Source organism: Sander lucioperca, chromosome 13 (genome assembly GCF_008315115.2).
Source record: "Sander lucioperca isolate FBNREF2018 chromosome 13, SLUC_FBN_1.2, whole genome shotgun sequence".
In the NCBI taxonomy this organism is placed as follows: Eukaryota; Metazoa; Chordata; class Actinopteri; order Perciformes; family Percidae; genus Sander; species Sander lucioperca.
Window position 1 is genome coordinate 2,213,448 of NC_050185.1, and position 14,218 is coordinate 2,227,665.

Below are 14,218 nucleotides of genomic sequence, written 5' to 3' on the forward strand. Positions count from 1 at the left end.
TATATTAAGCTAGTAGTCCTCTAGAGAAAGAGTAACCTGTTCTTTTTTTTTTCATCAGAGTGCCAGGAAAAGGAGCAGGCTAAGTTAGAACAGTGGGGATTTGGCTCTCCCCCTCCATCTGTTTTGTTTTCCTTCCATCTCCCTCTTTTTGATGAGCTGGGTCTTCAGTCCCCCTTATAAAATCCCATTAGCTCTTAATGAAGTCGGGCTCCTAGCCTCTCGGCCTCACCTCATTTAGCACGATTGTCTGGCGGCCATTAGCATGGAGGCAATTACAGCCGCACGACAAGAGTAATTGGAAATGCCGACAGGGACCCTGAGAAATGGGAATAAATAAATAAAAAAAAAAAATATATATATTCAACCTAATAAGCATCCATTCAGATGACGGGGAGGGAGCCGCATGTGTCTAAGTTAAATCAACATAATTACAATTAGGGCTGGTAGGGTAAAGAGCCCGGGTGAGGCAGAGATGGTTATGGATGGATTGGAGGGTGACGGTTAAGCATAGAAGTAGCGAGTGTGATGGAGGGAAATGTGGGATCACACAGTGAAGCTAATAATGTAGAGCATAGGCATGACCCTAAAATCATGTAACAGAGAGGTCAGAGAGAGTACGTCGGCGGGTGCCAGTTTGCCTTCCAATCTTCTTTGATTTAAGTCATTCTGTATCCAAAATAGAGCCAAGAATCATTTCATTACCTCTGCAAATCCTCCTAACACAAGGCCTGACTGCAGGCCTCAGAATCTGACAAATTATTTGCTAAAGATGGTGTGATATTAACCCACAAAGGGTACAGCTACTGCACCATTTGAAATTTGAAATGGCAGCCACAATTCCATACCTGTTAAGACCATCAGCTAAAATGCTAGAAGTTCAGATACAGCATTTGTCAACACTATGTTTATCAGCAACAACTACATCCAGCTCAATTGCTACCGTTATAAAGTACTTGCGATTAATAGGAACTTCCAGGCGTTTTGATTTAACTAAAATCTCACAGAATGAGTACATATAAGCCTGGCAGGGCTAAAATCACAACTGTGAGGAATCCCGCTACTGCAACTCAGGAGGAAAGGCAAATGAATTTCTTTTCATGAGCACAGCTAAATGAGGCCCTAAACGCTTTCCTGCCAGCATTCCACGAGCATCCAATTTGTAATAACATGCTGTGTTTGTGAGATGAATTCCTGTGATGAATTCCAGCAGGTTATATTATTGTGTTACCTCCAACCTGCCAAGGAGGTTATGTTTTTGGTCCAGTTTGTTTGTGTGTTAGTAAGCAGGATATCAGGATAAAACTTAATACATTCTTAATAAATAAAAGATGTAATAGATTCTTAATGGATTTGGTGGTAATTTAGGCAGTGTCGAGGAGACACTGGTAGCTTTTGGTGGATAGCATGCACCTACATGTGAATATCTGGGGTCTCATTAGGTGTTTGCTCTTAACTCCTTAATTGCAAGGCATACATATAAATATACTTTATATAAATAATTTTTTTGTTTTCCAAGAGTCTCTGTCAAGAGTCTCTGTCCCAACATGCATCGACCCATACTTACCACACTCAACTAGAGTTATCAACTAGATTGACAACTAGTCAGGTGGCGCTACAGCAACATTCATACTAAAGAGTCATAGTCAGCCCTTATTAGTTTGACTCACTTGAAAATTCTGCATGATTGATCATTGTACAAACATCCCATGATTTGGGTATTATCCAAAAATGTAAATGATTAGCCAGCACTATGTGTATGTGTGTAGACCAAGGTGCAATTAAAATCTTTCTATTACAATTGTACAGCTTTGTAAGAGGCATGTGCTCTGGGGGCTTTCTAGCATGGACATGGGACAAGTAAATAAAGTAATGAAATGCAATCTACATGGATTGTAAAAATGTGTCTGAAAATATGCAATCAGACGTCATTTGTAGTAATTGTAGTTTTGGTTCTAAAGCATGGCAAAGAATACAAGGTTTATTTGTTTAATCTATGTTGGTATGTTGGTATCTGGTCCTTTGTTATAAATAATGGTGTCTTGTAAGCCTGTTTGGGTTGGGCATATTTTTTGTATGCATGACACTATAATACAATTATTAATTCATTCATTAATTGTAGTAAATACAATGTAACAGACAACCATTATAAATGTAGGCTATCACCTACAGTACATGTGTTAACTTTTCTAAGAAATATTCAGTACTCATCCAAAAGGGTTTGACCTGAGAGGCCACGAAGTGCAATGAACTACAATCAATGTTTTGTCTTCTATGTGCAATTCAGAAAAATGGCATTTCATGTGAAATGTCTATTATAACGTTTAGTAAAAATTAGGGGGAAAATTATATATCAATGCATGAAGTTCCATTACTTTATTATTAGATTAAACTGGGAACTCACCACTGCCTGGACTAAAAGGACTACTTGAGAAATCTGGGAGGCTATGCTGAAAACAACAGCAGGGTTGCAGGCCTGGTGCCAGATTGCCATGGCATCTCTCCGATCACCCACCCCCTCACTCCCACCACCCAACACCACTGTTGCCCCCTTTCCTACTTCTTAAGCTGAATGACAGGTGGCAGAAACCCGATCAGCACGGGCCCTTCATCAAAGAAGCACTCCCATCTGAAATGGGCACGCTGCCCACTCGCCCACCCGAGGGCCACAGTACAGGGGCTTCTGAGGCTGGATGGGGGGACAGGGGACGGTGTATGTGTGTGTGCATAAATGGGGAGCTGGGCCACAATGGCCACAGAGGCATGAGAGGGAGAGTGGGTTAAGGGGTATAATGGACTTTTTGGCTGAAGAACCGAGCAGCGGAGCTGGCACCGGGTGTCCAGGGCTCAAACGGGAAACGGGAGTCTGGCTCTCACAATAGTCAGTGCGAGTGTCCCAGAGGGTCGTCCACAATAGCAGGGCAAGCGGCTGCTGTCAACAATGACCTCCAATGCCTCACTGCTTGAACTGAGCTTGTCCCACCCTTCAGCACTTCCCTTTTAGCGCTGCCATGCAGCTAATGCAGGGATTATTATTAGGGACATGAATGTGGAACATGTGTCCATTTTGTCAGTGAAGTGTCCTGTCACTTGGATTTGCTTTTGAGCTTTGGCTACTGTGCTACAATGTACTGGTTAACAGCAGTGACGGGATATACAGTACGAGGAGTTTAAATTAGGATATCATTGTTTCGAAGGAAACTCTGCATTTCCAACAGTTCCTTGAGCTCAAGCTGGAACAAAATAATCTCACTCTACCTCAGTAAACACTTTCATTTGAGTTAATGGCCTCAATCGCAGCATGATATTAATTTGGTAAATTATGGTCCCATTTATTTTTAAAAGATGATAAATCAGGGGATGCTTTAGGGGCGCAGCTACACGCCGACCTGTCAATCATGACAGAGGCTTAGCAATGCTAACTATGGCACTGTGGACATTAAAATAGACCTGAACTTGTTTTGGGGTGTTGTCCATGTTTTCATCTTAAACTTTGACCCTCTCACTGTGTTTTCACTTCATCAAAGTTAACTGGAACATTTGGTCACCTAAAAATAAATATCTTGTTCAGGGTTCTGCCAACCAAGGTAGCTAGGTACTGCTAGCGCTAGCTGGTAATTCAAGGGAAAGTTCGCAGATTTTCTGTACGGCAATACATGCAGATGAACAGTACCCACAACTGCAACCCGGCAACTTTCCCTCTTTAGCTTTTAGCGCAGTGCCATTGGAACTATAAACAATTCTGCCTTGGCGGCTTCATCCTCTCCAGCTCCACCCTCTCATCAAAAATGGTCAGGTCCGGTTTAAAAAAAACAATATGGCGACGACCATATTGCCAAACTCAAGGTTTCAAAACAGCAGTCCACAAACCAATGGGTGACCTCACTACTGCTACGTCCATTATTTTTAAAGTCAATGCTACTGACATACTCATCCGCTCCTCATCTTTACGATGCAAAGACATCTCAATGTACTTGACAACTACTTCCTGCCCTCATACACCAAATCCGATTTAAAAACCTATTGGCTATCACAAGTGCAGCAGAGCATCTTGGCGCGAAATTGGAAAGACACAGTAACACAGGCCTGTCCTTGTGCAACCCACTGTCCCTGTTCTTCATGAAAAAGTTTATTTGTCTAAAATAGCTCTACAAGCAATCACCCCATGGGCTGGAGTGATTGTAAGTGGAAGGAGGGGGCAATGTAGTGGGGCGGGGGGTCTCCAACCAAGAGAAGATTTAATTAGTGAAATCTCATTAAGTCTAACAAAATTAAGCGTAAAACAATCCTTTGTGGGGAATCGTGCTGGAGGTTTTGGATGGGGAGAGGGAGGGCAGGAGTGGGGAACATTTAGGGGCTGAGAGGACATGGAGTCTGGCTGTGCGAGTAGTCTGGCCTGTGTGTAGGAAGAGGCAAATGGCTCAGTATAACTAGACCTCCTCTGGCAATCGACTAGAGACGTACAGATCCCCCATTGTCCTAGCTCTTATTCTGTATACGGCCCCTTTACAAAATTTTACTACAAAGACTAATTAGGATTAAGAAGAATTTAACAAAAACAACACTTTACATGGAAGGGTTGATGTTACAAGATTTGGAAAATGACAGAGGATAGCAAGTTTGAATCCTAGAGCCAGCAGGGAAAATGCTGTTGTGGAACAACCCTGTCGCAAGACAGGAACATTGTAAAAACGTATTCTGTAAAACCTTGCATTACTTTTAATCCAATATTTTTTTACATCCAATGTCAATGTTATTTTAAATTATCCCTGTTTACAATATCTGTACGTGGCAGCTATGGTTATGGTAGTCAATCCAGAATGCTGCTGCAAGGCTACTCACTAGGTCAAATAGACGATCTTACATTACCTTTACCTATTACCTATTACCTATTATCTTACAGTAAGTCTCTTCACTGGCTCCCTGTTCCATATAGGATTCAGATTAAAATGATCACTCTTACATTCAGAGCATTGCCCAGTCAGGCTCCTGCATATGAGGCTGAGCTACTTCACTCATATTTGTCAGCCAGCTCCCTTTGGTCTAGTATTCTAAATTTACTGTCTGTCCCACGCACCCGGATTAAGGTGATCAAGCCATTGAGTCTGTAGCATGCTCTGCCTCCTCCCTTACGGTCTGCTGTTTCTGTGGGTTCTTTTAAAAATCAGATAAAGACCCCCCTGTTTAGACAGGCATTTGGTCTTTGGTAGTTGGACTCGTCTGCACCTGGTCTGCACTTTCAATATTATTGTGTAATAATACTGATTGTGTATCATGTTCTCACTCTGTATTGTGTTTTTTATGTTTGACCCTGTAAAGCACTTTATCACTTATGTCTGTGAAAAGCACTTTATAAATGCACATAATCTACTTACAAGAAAGATTGTGAAAGACTACTTAGGCAACTAAAACACTTGGTCAAGCTTAGGGAAAGATCATAGTTCCACTTAATCAACACTAATGTTAATTGCAGGTCTGTAATGAGACGCAAACTCCGGTCTCCTGCATGAAAGTCAGACACACTACACACCACCACAACCTCCAAATTAGTACTTTCCGCCAGCCACTGTATGTTGCACTGGAAGTAAACTGTGAGGTGCAGAATCATCCAATGTGGATGCTGTATTCCAATAGCTATATTTATTATACTAGATACGTAGATGTGTCAAAAGTGATCCTGTGAAGCTAACCAGTAAGACAGATACTGAGGAATGTAAAGGGACGGTCTGGATGGTTCATGGTTCTAAAATTGTGGACACAATCCAAAATGGAAAAGTGAAAACCCTACCCGAACCCAAAGAGTATCATTTATTTGATGTTTTTGACAAAGAGACCCAATATGAAATGGAACTGACAATGGTCAGACCCAACCCAGAGATAGATTGACCCAATTCAAAATGCAGTTGACCTGAAAAGAGAAGTATAGAGAAAGAACCAAAAACAGTGATGGCAGCATGATGCTTCTACACAAAACATTTTTCTCCTGCAATGATTATGATGCATGCATGGAGGCACGTCTGCTCCAGAACCGTGACTCAATCTCATATATAAATCATTTTAAACAAAAAATAGGGCGAGGGGTTTTTATTAGGCCTTGAGATTAAAAAAAAAATCAGAACCATTTTTCATTCAGCAGCAACGACCACTACTTTTCTTTTAGCTCTGCAAATCAATTTGCAATTAGTTGCAAACACGGCAGAGAAGAGGACATAAAAGTCCTTTGGCTCATTTCAATCTGAACCATAGGGACAGGCAGTAATATTCAAATGCTCCAAGACAGCAATTTACCTAATTTCTAATATCATTGTCTCTGGAAAGACTCAGGTCGAGGTGGATATGGGCAACAACAACAAACAACAAGACAATTCTAGCAAACAATTCCTTGATCTAACCCTTCTAATCACCATATCACCGTGTTAAAATCATAATAGTTATATTTATAATAACTGGTTGCAATCCCTAAAAATATGACCTGTTTTTGTGCAATTCTAATTAGAGCACATATTGTAAGCCGCTGCGTTAAGTCATCACACTGGTAGTTCTCACAGCTACAGCAACATCAACACTTCATTATCTTTAGCTAAGACAACTTTTCTATTGCAGCAGTTAGTTTTCTAAAGTGATACAATTCCATGCAAGAACCAACTTGTCTGAGTCAGTCTGACACATCAAGCTCATTTGTGCTGCCTAAGCTTAATGACATGAAAACAGTTTTGCTCATCTGCCTGTCCTTGTATGTATGGACACAGCTTTACCATGAAACGTCCACTTATCAAGCCAGATAAACCAAACCTGCACTGATACATTTACTGCAAAGTAAAGCACTATTACCTCACTGGCTCAGTGACTCAGCAGCAAACTCTACCTCACTGACAGTTTTTGTGGAGAAGAACTCAAGTTCCAGTCACGGGGATCCAAAAAAACATTTGGGCATTTGGACATGAATGGCCCGTTCTGTCATGGTGATTACAAATGCAATATCCCCCATAGTTGTATCCTCCAGTTACAGTGTTCATATTTTATTATATTTTTGTGCACTCTTTTGTATAGTATCTACGTTTTTTGTCTTATTTTATTTGAATTTATTTACCTTGTATAATCTTTTTCTATTTTAGTCGGTGTGCTTTTCTTTGCCCATTTACTCTTTTCACTTGACTCAAAGAGCCTGAACAAGAATTCCTATGTGCCTGGACTGTTTGTCAAATAAATAAAAAATCTTGAATCTTGAAAAATCTCTTGAATCTACGTTTAGTCTCTGGAAGCACCACGTACCATTGGAAAGGAATGGTTGTCATCTTTCATTTGAGCTTAATTACATTTGCTGTTGATTGTCATTGCCTGACCATTTCTTGTCAAGACCACGAGTAAGCAGACATGTTCAGTGTTTGGGTTTCTTTTCTCATCACCTGGTCGTATGGGCTTGTTTAGGTATGGAACATTTGTGAAAAACATACTACGGACAGCACCATATAAGTCGTGGGAAAGCACTACATTTGAAATGTCAGAAATAAAATGAAATCACCCTTATAGAACATAGCACCAACATGCCAAATTCCTATTAGGTCACATTCATAGTGTGTTTGTTGGAGAGTGAATCCCTAATCATTAAAAAACAAACAAACAACTATAAATGGAAGTTCAAGAAAGAACTGAGCACAGAAATTGAAATTCTCACTTAAGGGTTGGAGAAAACAAGGCTTCGAGTGATTGAAATGATGGTCTGGTTTCAACCTGTTGAAGTGAACTGCAGCAGGGTAATCGTTAGCCGTGCATGGCAACGTGTTTATAGCATGAATTACATTTGATTGTGTGCCCTTGAATGAAATCAGACTGGTGCTGGCCTCTGAAGAAATAGATTAGCTCTGTCAGATATGTTGTCACTGAATGTCTATGAAGACATTCTGTTCATGAAACACATACTTGAAAATTGCACACAGCTTAGTGATTGGCACTTATAAACAAACGCAAGCTTATGCAACCTGGTTATGTCATAAAGTTTAAAGGAATGCAGCTGACAACTTACAGTTGGCTTGCCCACAGCAACGCAGCAGCTTTCAGTGTTGTTCTCTGCTCTGTGGCCCAGTATCCAACTCTCCAAACACAGCCTGTTGACAGATGATAAGGTTTACACTATGCAACTTTATGAGGTCATCATTATTATTAAAAAAAGGATCAGCGAAAGAATGTTAAAGATGTCAATGCAAGCAGGGATGCAGTATATCGTCAACTCCACTTGTTTTACTGGCAGGATAGAAAGTCATTATCTTCTGCTATAACACTGATACTGTAGGCTCTGAAGCATCAGTATCGGTGCTGACACAGTGGCAGTGGTTAATGGATTAGTCTGCTTCACATGCCACAACTGATAAAGGATAAAGCTCTAGTTATTCTATAGTTTTCCTGCTGTCAACAAATCCAATAGAAAGATCAAAACCAACAATGTGTTAGTGCATGTGTCAATACTTTGTGACTATGTCTTTATGACTTTATGACTTTATGTCTTTGGCACTCAGCTCCAAGCCCACTGGTTCCTACTGAAGATGTAAATCTTTAAAAACCTCACACATTACCTAAAACAGCTGGGCAGTGTACTTTTTAATAAGCATTACTCAAACAGGAGTAAATATTGCATTTATTGGGGACTCTTTTCAGCCGCAGATTAATCCACATTTGGTGCTCTAGTGAGTATTTGTGACAGCTGGACGGTGTGTGTGGAGTTGAGTCAATATAAACTACAGTGTGTGTGTTCATGGTAATGAAGGAACATATCACCCAGTGAACAGTGTGGGTCACTGACGTGTTTTTAATAGTTTTTGGACAACAATGGAGCTCTATGGCCCAGAGGAAGACGATGTATCAGGCTTTGACACATCCTTTAATAAAAATCAACTTTGGGACAGTAAACGCCCTGCGTAGAGGAGACTGAATGCCAATGAACCAGAAATTGATATAATGTGAATGTATGCTACTTAGGCCTACACATTAATCCAGTTGTGGTATGTTGTTTGACAGTGGTAGGATAGCCTACTGTATGCCACTGACACACAAATTAGATTGTATCCTAATCCCAATGGTGTCAAGTCAAGTGTACAACCTGGGACTTTATGTACTCTTGGCCATCACCCACTATGATAAAATGTTACTTTCCAGTTTGATTGCCTAGATCTAGAGACATAGCAAAAGTAGTAGCCCAGGCAAACCAGACAACCAGTCTTTCAACAGGTCTTCAATTTAAGTCACAAAACCACTTTTGACTTGATTGGCTTTAGTTGATAATAGACAGTAAAGACTGACAGGAAATAAAGGGATGACATGCAAGACCCCCTTTTGGTTCCAACCGGGGATGTTCTGGTAACATGGTATTCATCTGAGACCAAGGCCACATAAACCCCTTCTGACAAAAACCAATGGTGTTCCTCAGAAGAAGCTCTGGGAAAAAGCTAGTGAGTGGATTTTAATGTTTAAGACATTTAAGAAATGACTGTCCCAAAGGGCGAGAATAAATTTCCATCTATCCATCCATCCATCCATGCATCCATCATTATTCAAAATGAAATGTCTATTGCATTGTCAAACTTTGGCTAAAAGTTGAATTGATGAAGTAGCTCTGAAAAGTCAAATGGATGTTTTTCTATCATACATTTCAATTACTTAATCTGGACTATGGCTTGGTTGACTACTTGTAGGTTTGTAGTACACATTTTAATATCATTTAAAATAAAACAGGTGATTTGTAAGGCATATTTATATATCCCCATCTCCACTTCACCGCAAACAGAATGCATCTGATTATAATTTTCAATGGCATGGGTGAAAACAGGGAGCTCAGAGAGCTGCTGTGACTCAAATTCCTTTGAGCAATTGACTGGGTGGCCGTGTCTGAGCCACGCGAGGCAAAGCGCAGCAGACAGAGTTATGGCGCACATGCAAAAGATTTAAGTTCAATCAAGCATTCAGGGCTGGACACCTGATCTTTCGCTTAAAGCTCCTCCAGAACAGTGGGAGTGTGGTCGGGCCTCACAGCAGGCCGCCTACCTCCAGCAATCTGCTAACACAGAGCCTCTGAAGGGATGGTATTTACCCAGTCCTGCACAGCTCAGTGGGGACTACTGTGTGTGTGGTAGGTAGGTACTACCAGAGGCCCAGAGAGGATGGGGGGGGTTGGAATGAAAGCTGTGGACATTTGCCAAAAAGAGCCGAAACATTTCTCCTCTTTTTTTTAGAGTTTTATCAATATCCCTAAAGGCCAGGCAAGTGAAAAAAAACAATAAAAAAGTTAATAATCTATCCCACTGTCATGCGCATTTTAAAGAAACTCAATTAGTAATGTTTACATCATATGAGATGCAGCAAATAAAGTGGTTCATTGAACATGGAATAGATAAACTGCAGAACCATTTTTTGAAGATTGTTTTCAAGAATTAGTGTTGTACATGTTGCTGATGCTCTTTGGTATCCGCCATTTCTCACGCTTTCAACTGAAAACAAAAAGACGAATGTGCCTGATGATGTGTACAATCATTTAAATACACAGAGCTACAGCATACATATGAAATGTATTTGATGCTTTAGAAACAGACTTTGGTTGAAATTGTCATTTACCGAACTAATTATCCAATGCAATATGTCTCATAGTTTCTTTCTAATCCCACATTGTCCATTCAATTCTGTCATGATTCAAATACATGTTCTTTATTTGGAGGGAAATCTAGTCATAATGTCGGTTGAACCTGGATTTGTTTCCACTTAGGCTCTTTCATTACAATAAAAGATTTGGAGCTCAAATTCTACGAAACAAAATAGGCCATGTTAATGATAATACAGACAAGATCAAATCCCAAGAAAAGGAGAAAGTCTTTCGGATGTAGCTTGAGTTACCCTTCCAAACAGCCCCCTCAGACCATGGGAGATTTGGCTGAGAGCATTTCTTAGGTTTCTTTCAGCCACAAAGAAAACATTTTAGCCTCTCAGTAATCCTTCCCGAAGCCCTCTTTAAGCTCCGAGGGCCCTTCCTCCCTCGGCCATCCCTCCGGATCCGTCTGGGATCCAAGAAGCCCTCCCCACACACCAGTCCCCGTTTCTCCATGACCCCTCTGGGACTCGGCTGACCTTCCTGTTGACGTCAAAGTAAACCAGAGCGGGAGCCGGTGCAGCGAGCGGCTCCACCCAGGGGGCTGGAGGTCTAATCACCGTGTTCCTCACAAACGCCACAGAGGAAACATTAGCATTCCTGAATCTGCCCACCATCACTCACACTGCAGCCTCTGCACGTGTGTATACAGGTATACTTACACAGTCAGTCATTTCAATGTATTTGACATACGCACTATTCCCATTTCCTGCTACTTTATACTTCTCCACTAGGAAACAGTTGTTTTTGCACTACCCTACATTAATCAAATAGCTATAGTTAATTTGCAGATTGAGATTTGATATGCAAAACATTTGGACCAGCTTCAAGTCAAGTATTAATATCAACTATTGTTATCGATGAGTTCAGTTCAATTTTAATGGGTTTTTTTATCACAATGGAGGCAGCATAAAAAACATTAAAAATAAAACATACCACATTATCTCTACAAAAGAGTGCAATGAACAACAATAGAAGGTAAATGTGGGCCTCTGCTATTGGTCACTACAGGCAGAGCTTCCAACCAATTTACCTAACAGCATATAAAGTAGTTATAATTGCTAGAGCTTAAACAATTAGTCGATTTGTCAATCAAGAGAAAATGTAACGGCAACTATTTCGATAAGCAGTTATGTAAAAAATGAAAAAAATCACCCAGTTCCAACATCTCAATCATGAGGATCTGTTTTCCATACACTAACTGAAAATGCAATCTCTTTGGAGACATATGGACACCTTGAGCTCTGAGAAAAAAGTGATGTGCATTGTTAACTAATTTCTTCCTCTCTTTCTTTTGGCATTTAAACCTTTATTTGTTAGTATACAGTATATGTTAGGTTAAGTAGTATGCGCCTAAAACATTCTGCTATCAGCACGCCCATTTTAAACAATTTTCTGAACAATAAGTGAATTGAGAAAATGATCAGCAGATGAATCTATAATGAGAATAAGCATTAGTTGCAGCCCTAACAAGTAGCTGCAACGGTTAAATACTGATTACAGACTGCCAGTAAATACCAATAGGAAAAGGGGCCATCCTGCCTAAAAAGAAGCTTGTGTTTGTGTTTTTGATACTCGTACTATACGAAGCACATTTAGCTGATCATGCAATGTTACTTAAGTTTGTAAGACGTTTACTTGAAAGAGTGTAATATCTGACATTATAGTATTTCTACTTTTACTGAAGAAAAGTATCTGAACACTTCTTCCGTGGTATATAAGCCACAAAAAGACAGTGTCCGCAACCCTGATAGTCCTGATACACACATCCACAGTCAGTGAATGGGCATTAATTAACAGAGGGAAGACGAGACCTTGCTCTTGGGTTACGTTATAGCATTATTATCACTGAAGGAATTGGACTCAGGGCGTGCTACTCCCTGGACAAGTTGTGCTTCTTTGTGAAATGATTGTTTTATTGTTGCACTGTGTACAACATTTGCTCATATCAATAATGGGATATGCTCCGATGCGTCAGGGAAGCCCTGGGAGAGAGTCTAGCCTCATTTGACTCATTTGATTGCACAGCTCGCATTCGTGGCAAAGCAGGTTTTGAGAACACAGACATGATTAAATATTCACAACTTCCTGCCTTAACTTTCTCTCTGATCATATGGATGCTCTGTACAGCGGAGCGAAAAACTCCATATGGACATCTTTAAGATTCCCAAATCCTCCTTTTTTTCCACTAGCAGGAGTTTGGGGGTCAAGGTGTGAAGGGAGGAGCAAAAGAGCCATTTCCCACAATCCCTCCGCAGCTATAGCCCCCCAGCTGTTCAAGGGCTTCCATAACAACAGCTGCGCAGAGGTTTAGTGGTTCATGTTGCTATGACAACAGCAGGATCAATTGGCATGCACAGACTCTGGGCTAATAGCAAAAGTGACATTATAGCATCATTCCGTTTCAATAAAACACAAGCAGGTTTTTTACTGCACTGAGATTCAGGAGGACATAAAAAAAAGAGGCAAATAATTAACTTTGCATGATAATGGCCGTGGCTCGTGCACCCAAAACTCGCAGGAATCTCCCACGCATAATGAGAACCAACTCAGCAAGCTCGCACTTTGGAAATCATTCCCTGATTAAGTGGGTACAGAGTGTGATTGTTTTCAAGCTCATACAATGGAAGCTAAATAGGTCCTGATGCCCGGCAGCTGTCCGTGCCACAGATCACTGACCGGCAGGATGTGCAACAATCAGAAATATTTCTGTTCTCCTGACAAACAGGATATTGGGTCACTTGGCCACCTTAACAGTGAGGAGTGGGGGGGGGTTACACTATTGTACGGAGCCAAGATGAACCAACCTCAGCTGTACGTGAGGTTTACATGTAGGACAATAGAGCTCAACAATGTGGTTCTGGGAAGTAACAATCCCATTGATTTTCTCCATAAAGATTTTGATTATCATGCCATAACGGCCAAAGTTCGTGAAATTGTCACGTTATTTTTAATCTATTGATTCGTGTACAAGAACACGTTTATCTTGTTTATTTCATGGTGGCCAGCACGAAATGGGAACCATCTATTCAGAGGTTGGGTTTAGGAAAAGATGAACGGTGGAAAGCAAACGTCACACCCCGGGACACTATCCGCGGTCTCTAGGGGACAACAACAACGGGACGGCGGAGGTTGGGTTTAGGAAAGAACGGGGAAAGGACACGTCACAGGCCGGGAGACGGCCGCGGGGGACGCGCGACAATAACGGGACGGTTGTGATTAGGAAAACAACAACGGGGAAATACAACGCCACACGCGGGCCATGATCCCCGGTCTCCAGGGTGAAAGTCCTGTGTTGTTTGACCCATCCACCCCCCCAACCAACCTCCTTATGCGGATTTTCGGCATTTCATACTAACTTGCTACCGTACTCGTGCTGTGATCAGACATATGCTTCCCATTGAAATACATTAGTTTACATTTTCGTGCTGGCCACCACGAAAAAAATGAGAAAAACGTGCCTGTGTACACGAATCAATAGATTAAATAACATGACCATTTCACAAACTTCCGTGAAACTGGGTTGAACCAGTGGGTCCTCAAACTTTTTTCAATAATGTACTCCCATTGAAATATTTTTTTCATCCAAGT

General features: G+C 41.0%; 1 protein-coding gene across 1 annotated transcript in view; it reads right to left on the minus strand.

Moving 5' to 3' along the window:
• pknox2 (pbx/knotted 1 homeobox 2) overlaps positions 1 to 14,218 on the minus strand; it is a 116,461-nt gene that overhangs the window by 77,455 nt on the left and 24,788 nt on the right. The window contains exon 2 of the mRNA XM_031311025.2: positions 8,021 to 8,102. The gene's annotated coding sequence lies outside the window, so the exon portion shown is untranslated. The remainder of the gene's footprint in view (positions 1 to 8,020; positions 8,103 to 14,218) is intronic.